This window comes from Schistocerca nitens, chromosome 4, assembly GCF_023898315.1.
Source record: "Schistocerca nitens isolate TAMUIC-IGC-003100 chromosome 4, iqSchNite1.1, whole genome shotgun sequence".
In the NCBI taxonomy this organism is placed as follows: Eukaryota; Metazoa; Arthropoda; class Insecta; order Orthoptera; family Acrididae; genus Schistocerca; species Schistocerca nitens.
The window spans coordinates 719,960,956-719,969,941 of NC_064617.1; the positions used below are offsets into that span (position 1 = coordinate 719,960,956).

The following is an 8,986-nucleotide window of genomic DNA, read 5'->3' on the forward strand; positions in this document are numbered from 1 at the left end:
GAAAGAGGGAAAAGTAGTCCTCATACCGGAACAGCGAGGACATCACAGATTTGACTACTTCCGGCCCATAATGTTATTAAATTTTGATTATAAAACTATCGCCAGGGCAGTTAAGTGTAGGCTGACGCCTATAACAACCAAAGTCATCCACCACCACCAGTCGTGTCTTCCGGGCACGACTATAATGACCACGGCGGCAGAAATCAGGGATGTCATATCGATCGCTGCATCAACGTCTATAACGGGTGCCTTACTGTTTGTTGACTTTGCTAAGGCATTTGATAGAGTCAATCATACGTATCTTCTGCGAGTCAAGCAACGCATTGGTCTGGCCGACGGAGTTCTTCAGAACATTACCACCGGTATTACAGCCAGGATTTCCGTAAACGGACAACTGACGAAAGCCACACCACTCAGGAGAGGGGTTCCACAAGGCAGCCCACTCTCAATGATGCGCTTTGCCTTCTCATTAGAACCTTTCCTTATCCGACTGCAGAATAGCTTAACGGGTCTCTCTTTGCTGGGTGCGTCTTTCGCTGTCAGGGCGTATGCCGATGATGTTGCGGTCCTGATTCGCTGTGACGACGAAGTTGCATCTACTAAAAGGGAGATTGACGAGTACTGCAAGGCATCGGGTGCGCAGATAAATGAAGGGAAAAGAAAGATAATTCCCCTATGGGGGTTTGACAACTTGCAGATTTCAATGGCCCAGACAATTCAGACTCATAAAACACTTGGTATTATCATTGACAGAAACCCACTCAAGATGGCGGCCGCAAATTTGAGAGCGATAGAAACAAGCGTGCAGGGTCTCCTCATAGAAAGCAACTGGCGGGCTGTGTCCTTGCTTGAAAAAATCAAGGTTGTTAATATATGTGTGTTTTCCAAAGCTTTTTACATGGCGCAAATATTCCCTGTACCCAAATTACAGGCCAGGAAGATGTTGCAACTCGCAACCAGATTTGCGTGGAAAGGAAACATCTTTAAGCTGACGCCCAGTACCATCACCAAATCCAGATCAGAAGGAGGGTTAGGGCTGACTGATATTCAAATCAAGGCCACTGCTCTGTTCCTGAAACGAACCTCACAAATAGTATATAATAATCCACAGAACATTACTGCCAAACTCTTCCAGATAGTCCGTCCGGACAGTACAACGCCGCCAGTCGACATATACCAAATACCTTTCGAACTCAAGCATGTCCGTGAATTTTACATTGAAGCAACTTACGTAGGTGCAGCTCCCTTGCGGTGACCCTATGTAACTGCTAAGGACACAATGCAGAAACTGCATAGGTGGACTCTCCCCTGCACCATTGAAACCAAATATCCATGTTGTAACTGGAAGGCAGTAGGGAAGAACTCTAGATGAATTGGAAGTCGCCTCAACGTGGTACCAAGTGGTTCACATCACGATCGCCCGGAATGAAAAATTATGTAGAATAGGAATACACACCACTGATAAATGTCAGAAGTGTGGCCTCGTTGACACGTTGTTACACCGATTCACCTGCTGCGGTCGTCCGTAACATTGGCGATGGGTCCAACAAAAACTTGCCCTCCTATCGCGAAGCTCGGTCTCTATTTATACCCCTGCCGTCCTCACGAAGCCGGAAGAGCACTTCTACCCAATTAAGAAGAACAACACCGTGATGTGGCACCTGGCTAATTATACCCACTACACAGTCACAAGCCGCCAGGAAGACGACGAGTTCGTCAGTTATATGACTTACACGCAGACAGCATACTGGAGGGTAAAACAGATACAGAACCACAAGAAAAATTTTGGAAATATGATGGATATCATGTTGGTTAGCCACAAAACTCAAAGGCTGTGTGGCTAACAATACATTGCCTTGAGAGTAGTTGAGTTTCTGGGTCAATGACCGTCACATTCAACGCTTTCCTTTGTTGCTGCAGACGCTTTTGGTTTCGTTTGCGACGAAGCAATTATGTGTCAATATTTTCTTGTTCTTTTGATTTGCCAGACATTAATATATGTTTTTTTTTTCAAAAAAAAGTAGAGCGTTCACAAACAAAAGAAGAAAATGAAAGTTATTTTCAATTAATTGTGAGTGGTGACAGGCATGAGGGCGGCATCGTGGCCAGGCCTCCAAATACTTGACCACTGCCCTCGTTGCCGCCACCTGCCTGACACACGCCAGCACGCCATTGGAGGTGGCACACTGTTCCATATTTTAAAACAAAAAAAAACAAAAAATGAAAACGAAAGAAGACTAAAAAAAAGCGGTCTAAGTCGCCAGACTCAAGGAAAATGATAAAAAACAAAAGAAAAAATAAATAAATAAAATAAAAAACAAAGAAAGAGGTCCATGGATCGAAACCACGCTCTGCTAAAATTATTCTTTTTCTTGGGTGCTTCGAGCTTGATCATTAAGCCTGGGGTGCGCTGATGCAGCGTCAAAAGCAAACCATGTAAAAAAAAAAAAAAGTAGCTAGGATACCTGGCTTTCACCCATTAGGAACGGGTTCGATTCCCGGTACCGGTATGGAATTTTTTCGAAACAAATCACGACAACTTTTTAACCCTGCGAAATGCTGTTTCACGTCCTCCTCGCATTATAGCTACTGTTACATAAACATCAACTGAAAAAAAAAAGTGATTAAGACGTCTGACTTGAAATCAGATTCCCTCTGGGAGCTTAGGTTCGAGTCCTGCCGACTGCGAAAATTCTCTCGCTCTCAGAAGATGGACGTTCAGCTGCCTCCTAGCGGTTGCGTCACTACTAAACACGTGGGTCGCCAGCAATGTGCAGTGTTCTTGGCTACAGGGTGCAGCGCTAAAGTCGCGCCCAGAAACCACAGCTCATCTCCTCGTCTCGCAGCCGTCCACCAGGTGTCAGTGCAAGTGTCGCCTCTCTGGGCAGTGCAGATGTGTCCATTTTAGCTTGCAGACGATTACGTGTAGCAATTTATGAGCTAGCGCAAGTCAAATGTTTTACCGTGTGTATCTGCTAGATACTGCCTCTCACACGGTGGAGAGGCTCACTCCTTCTTGTGTCTCGTTCTCTGCACACGAGTTGCACGTGGCATCGATATAGCACAGGTTTTCTAGCGGCAGCGAAGTCAATATTACATGAATCGAGTCGACGTGTTTGCTTGTTACGATGATGGAAGCAGAAGAAATGTGTGTGGTGCTTCACTGCATCTGCTGCTCGCCTTTCAGCGTCCCTGTGTCTTATCAGACGAAGATGACTGTGAAATTGGCGACGAGGCAGAGGTTAACGAAGACGTGCAAAACAGCGACGTTCCACGTCAGCCGAAATAGCTCAGTTGGGAGAGCGTTAGACTGAAGATCTAAAGGTCCCTGGTTCGATCGCGGGGTTCGGCACGCCTTCGTTTAGAAGGTGACGACAATGGAATTGCTCTGCGTTTGTGATACTGTAACTACCGCTGAGAACAAAAGTGACTCCCTCCTGTAGCTGTTCTGGTTGTGTAGCGCTTGCCATAAGAGGAACACAGTAGGCAACTGCCTGAGAAGTAAAAAAATAAAGTCATACCGACTGCGTTCCGTTTTTTGTGTCAGGAGGTGAAGAACGTCTCCAACTGAACCGAGAAATGAGCGAAAACGTGGAAAACATTGCACTCGAAATGCTTGTGAATTTAACAATTGCCCAGTGAGTGTCGACAAAACAAGTAAATCCTCTGCTCCAACGTAGGAGACGTAACGACTGTTGTAATTTGTTTTTGCATCGTGTGTCAGCATTCTTCGATAGACTGTTACGAGCATTGCACGATGAGTTTGTAGACAGCATTCAGGCGACGTTTAATTAGTGACTGCTCCATGCAGCGATTGCACAACAGTAAAGAACATGAGTCAACGTATAGTTGCGCATCGTGGGAGGTTTTGTAACGTCGCCACCCGCGACGACGAAGACGACACCCAACCAGCCGACATTTCCACGAAGAGGTCGGCGGACAACTTTCACGGTGAACAAGACGTTTCGCAGAACGGGACCACCATGGAGGTCGCCACGCACAATGTAACGATCGGTGCACAGGTTGAGACGCCTGTCTCCCCGCCGACAATTCCAGATCTCTCTCACCACGACGCAATTCCCATGGACATTGGACAGACCCACGGCACAGGAGCATGGGCCGACGGCATTGAGGAAGATACGCCCCCTCCTCCGGATGAATTGCCTCCGCCGGACAAGGCTGCCTGGTAACATCAAAAGCGAGGCACTGCAGCTGATGGGACGGGACTTCCTGTCGGTGCCCTCCTCATACTTCCCTTGGTGATGGTAGATGCGCGTCCACCACCACTGAAACGAACGTACCGGTTCGCCACACTGAACATCAACATGATCGGCACTGCACCCAACCTGCAACTCCTATGTGACATGCTTCGGGCCTCTGACGTCGACGTCGCCCATCTTCAGGAAGTACGCGTTGCCACACTACCACCAGTCTACGGCTACGACTCATACACGTCCACATGTGATCAATCAGGGCGTGGAGTGGCTTTCTACACACGCGAAGAAATCCCACTCAAGGACACGACAATCCTTCCCTGTGGAAGGGGCATGGCTGTTACCATCTTCGACACGCGCCTCATCAATATCTACGCTCCGTCTGGCTCCACGAACCGTCGGTAGCGGTCCACTTTCTTCGGACATGACGTGGCGCCCCTGTTTTCTGGACGCTATGATCGCCTTATCATGGGAGGCGATTTCAACTGCGTCCTCCATCCGCAGGACCAAATCTGGTTATTCGCCATGCCCGGCGTTGATCACCTTAATCGAAGATTTTCATTTAGTGGACGTTTGGGAGAAAATTCATAGCAATACCCCCTGTTTTACCCATTATACAGCACATTCTGCGAGCAGACTGGACCGGTTTTATGTCTCTGCCCACCTTTGTAATGAAGTCGCCCAAGCTGAACGATGGCCCCTTGCATTTTCGGACCACTGCGCCGTCATTTGCTCCCTGGCTCTGCCACCTCCGTCAGTGTGGCGCAGCAGAGGTTACTGGAAGCTTAATACTTCCCTCCTTAATGATCCACACTGCCGACAATGTATTGCCACTACATGGGCGTCTAGCGAAAGACGGCTCCCGCAGTACACATCCACGTTCCATTGGTGGCTCAAATGTGCCAAACCTGCGATCAGAAAGGTCTTCATGCAGTGTGGCAAGGAAGCAGCAGCATGGCATCGAGACACCACAAGTTTTCACTACGCCGTCCTCCGTGAGCTCGATGCGCTCCCTCCATCACCTGACACCCATAGGGAACGACAGCGTACTAAAGCTCCTCTCTCTCCAACGTGCACGACTGCATGGTGTGGTGCGTTCCCGACGACAAGACGTCCTCCACGACGAAACCCCATCCACAATCCATGCCGCATCAAACCATAGTCGTCGACGTCGACTTTTCGTCCCCAACATCACGACCTCCGATGGTGTTCACCACACAACACAGGCGGCAGTGGTGTCTGCCTTTGCTGAAGATTATCACCAATTTTATGATGATGAACCGATGGCAACGCCAATTCCTGATGATCTCTGTCCTTCCCCTGTTCGGACCCTCACCGTAGCGGAGTCAACGTCCATGATGTCTGCAATCACCGCAGAAGAGGTGGTAGATGCGATCAACAAAGGGGCCAAGAACAAATCACCAGGACCAGATGGTCTCCCAGTGGAGTTTTACCGGGCGTTCACCACGTTAATGCTTCCTCGCTGGACGGAAATGATTCAGGAACTCTTTACTCCGTACTTCCCAATTCCATCTGAATTCGTCACTGGCATTCTTCTACCTGTGCCTAAGCCGAAGAGAGGGTTTCATGTCTCTGCATATCGCCCCCTTACACTACTGAATGCAGACTATAAAAGCTATGCACGCCTCTTACCAGCGCGCATACGGACCGTCTTACCTACGGTCCTTTCACCGGAGCAGACTGCACGTGGTTGTGGGGCCACCTTACAAACAGCCCTAGGAGAATGCCATGACCTCATCGCACTGGCGTCGGTTTGTCGCCTTCGTGCAGCACAGGTATCCGTCGATTTCACGAGTGCATTTGATGGCGTTCGACACCCATTCCTCCTCATGGTGGCGACACGTATGGGGTTCCCATTACTTTTTGTCGATGCTATTCCCGGTTACTACTTCCCGCGGTCTCGATGGTACAAGTCAATGGGAGGCTTGTAGGACCGACTCCTATACGCCGCTCTGTGCGTCAAGGATGCCCTATGTCTACTTTACTATGTGCCATTGCACTTGAGCCCCTCATCACTGGTCTTATCTCTAGACTGCAGGGTCTCACTTTACGTGACTACACCTTTCACTGCAGGGCTTATGCGGACGACCTCCTCTTTCTCACCTGCTTCTCCACGGAACTCAATGACGCCATCCAATGGATCCACCAGTATGGACGTCTTTCTGGTAGCATTCTTAATGTCCGTAAATCGACTATGATGCACATTGGGCGCGGGCTCCCGGCTATGGTATGTAATGTATTGTGAATACATAGAAAGAAGGATCCTTTATTGTATGATTATATGATAGCGGAACAAACACTGGTGGCAGTTACTTCTGTAAAATATCTGGGAGTATGCGTGCGGAACGATTTGAAGTGGAATGATCATATAAAATTAATTGTTGGTAAGGCGGGTACCAGGTTGAGATTCTTTGGGAGAGTGCTTAGAAAATGTAGTCCAGCAACAAAGGAGGTGGCTTACAAAACACTCGTTCGACCTATACTTGAGTATTGCTCATCAGTGTGGGATCCGTACCAGATCGGGTTGACGGAGGAGATAGAGAAGATCCAAAGAAGAGCGGCGCGTTTCGTCACAGGGTTATTTGGTAACCGTGATAGCGTTACGGAGATGTTTAATAAATTCAAGTGGCAGACTCTGCAAGAGAGGCGCTCTGCATCGCGGTGTAGCTTGCTCGCCAGGTTTCGAGAGGGTGCGTTTCTGGATGAGGTATCGAATATATTGCTTCCCCCTACTTATACCTCCCGAGGAGATCACGAATGTAAAATTAGAGAGATTAGAGCGGGCACGGAGGCTTTCAGACAGTCGTTCTTCCCGCGAACCATACGCGACTGGAACAGGAAAGGGAGGTAATGACAGTGGCACGTAAAGTGCCCTCCGCCAAACACCGTTGGGTGGCTTGCGGAGTATAAATGTAGATGTAGATGTAGATGTAGACCCCACTCCCAGTCAGTACCACCCTTCGTTACTTGGGTATCGAATTTACGAGCACCACACACCGCACAGTGGCCCTGGCTTACAGGCGGCTTTTGCAGTCGATTCGGCACCATGTCCGCGGTCAAGTGCACCGTAACTTAAACCAACTCCAACGTGTGTCCTATGTCAACATGTATGTCGCCCCTAAACTGGTACACGTCGCCCAGATCCTCCCAATGCCGTTACTTCTTGGCCGCCGTATCCAATAAGCCTTTGGATATTTCGTGTCAGCAGGGGCACTTTTCAAAGTCCGATACAACACTCTAACACTGCCTCCTGCAAAAGGTGGCCTCGGACTCGTCAACGTGCGGGCACGCTCTTCTGCACTCTTTGTCCACACTCTGTTGCGGCACTGGCAGGGGCCGGTCACGTCCTTAACACGCAGTCTCTTAGATGTCCTCCGACCATCTTCTCTCGATCCACCGATCAATGTGGCACCTATCTCTCCATTATTGTACCACGTCGCCAATTGTTTCATAGAAATCAGCTACGTTCGGGCCGATCTACCAGTCACCCGTCCTCCCCGTACAAAAGATTATTATCGTTTGTTTATGCTGTCCAACCCTTGCGACCCCATGGTGCTACAGCACCCTGACATTAACTGGCGAACGGTTTGGGGGTGCGTGCATGCACCCTTTTTACCGTCGTCTGTGTCTGCACTCTGGTATGTTTTAGTCTATGGAAAATTCCCGACTAATAGTCGACTTTATCGCATAGGACTGGCCACCTCCCCACTCTGCCCTGACTGTCAGCTCGAAGACACCGACGAGCACCGTCTTACGTGCCCCCTGAAACAAAACGTATGGTTCCTCATCCAACAAATCGTGGGCTTTTACCTCCGTGCCCCGCCAACGACGGTAACCCCGGATTTCCTGTTGTTACCCCAGACATTTCACTACCCTCTTAATAAGCACCATACCCTAATCTGGTTTCGAGGACAGGCTTTAGAATACCTCTTTCAGAGTGGTCCGCATACAGTCCTTGACTTGTGGTACAAAGTTGTGACCGCGCATAGCACCCTTACCCGAAAACCATCTTACCGACAAACTTTTGCCGATTATCTCCGCAGCGTTTTCCTTGACCCCCCTCAAAGTTGGCGTGTGCCATGCCTACCTGTCATATGACGCAACACCCTTATCCACGTTCTCATGCATTGACCGAAAAACTAATCAAAAAAAGGAAGAAGACAGAATATGTTATATTTTGTTGTATTTAATGTTTTTTTCTAACTAACAGTCATTTGTACATGTTTAAATGGTACCTTGAAGAACTCTTGCACAGTGAATATATATGTACTTTTAGTTTGTTCAATAAAGATCACTAAAAAAAAAAGTCGGTAGAGCATTAGACTTTTAACCTAAGGGTCCAGAATTCAAGTCCCTGTCCGGGCAGAAATTTTAATACTTTTGTAGCGATTCGTCTAGTAGCGGTGGAAACACTACGGAAAAAAATGCAGCTACGCCGTTTTCTGACCCCACAGTGCTTTAAACGGTAGCAGTTGCATGTGTCGGGAGAACCTCGTGCTGTTGGCAGTCGAGGCCGAGTGGTTAGTTGCGAGCCAGCCGCTGAGCGGGACGCACGTGTGGCGGAGCCGGACGTTCCTCCAGTTTAAACAACGGCTGTGTCGCTGCGTCACAGGTTAGCTAGAGCTGCTTGCTGCCTTGTGGTTGTTCCTTTCCTTTCGTAATATGTAAAATGAGTTTATCGAATTATCAGAGAAAGGATACTACTAAGTTTTCTTTTGACCGTAATCATGTGAGGTCTAAAGATATAGAGA

The 8,986-nt window shown here is 48.5% G+C and overlaps 1 non-coding gene across 1 annotated transcript; it reads left to right on the forward strand.

Moving 5' to 3' along the window:
• The first annotated feature begins 3,279 nt into the window (after positions 1-3,279).
• Positions 3,280-3,352, forward strand: Trnaf-gaa (transfer RNA phenylalanine (anticodon GAA)). Its single transcript has one exon. It is a non-coding gene; the product is annotated as a tRNA-Phe (tRNA).
• The last annotated feature ends 5,634 nt before the right edge of the window (positions 3,353-8,986 follow it).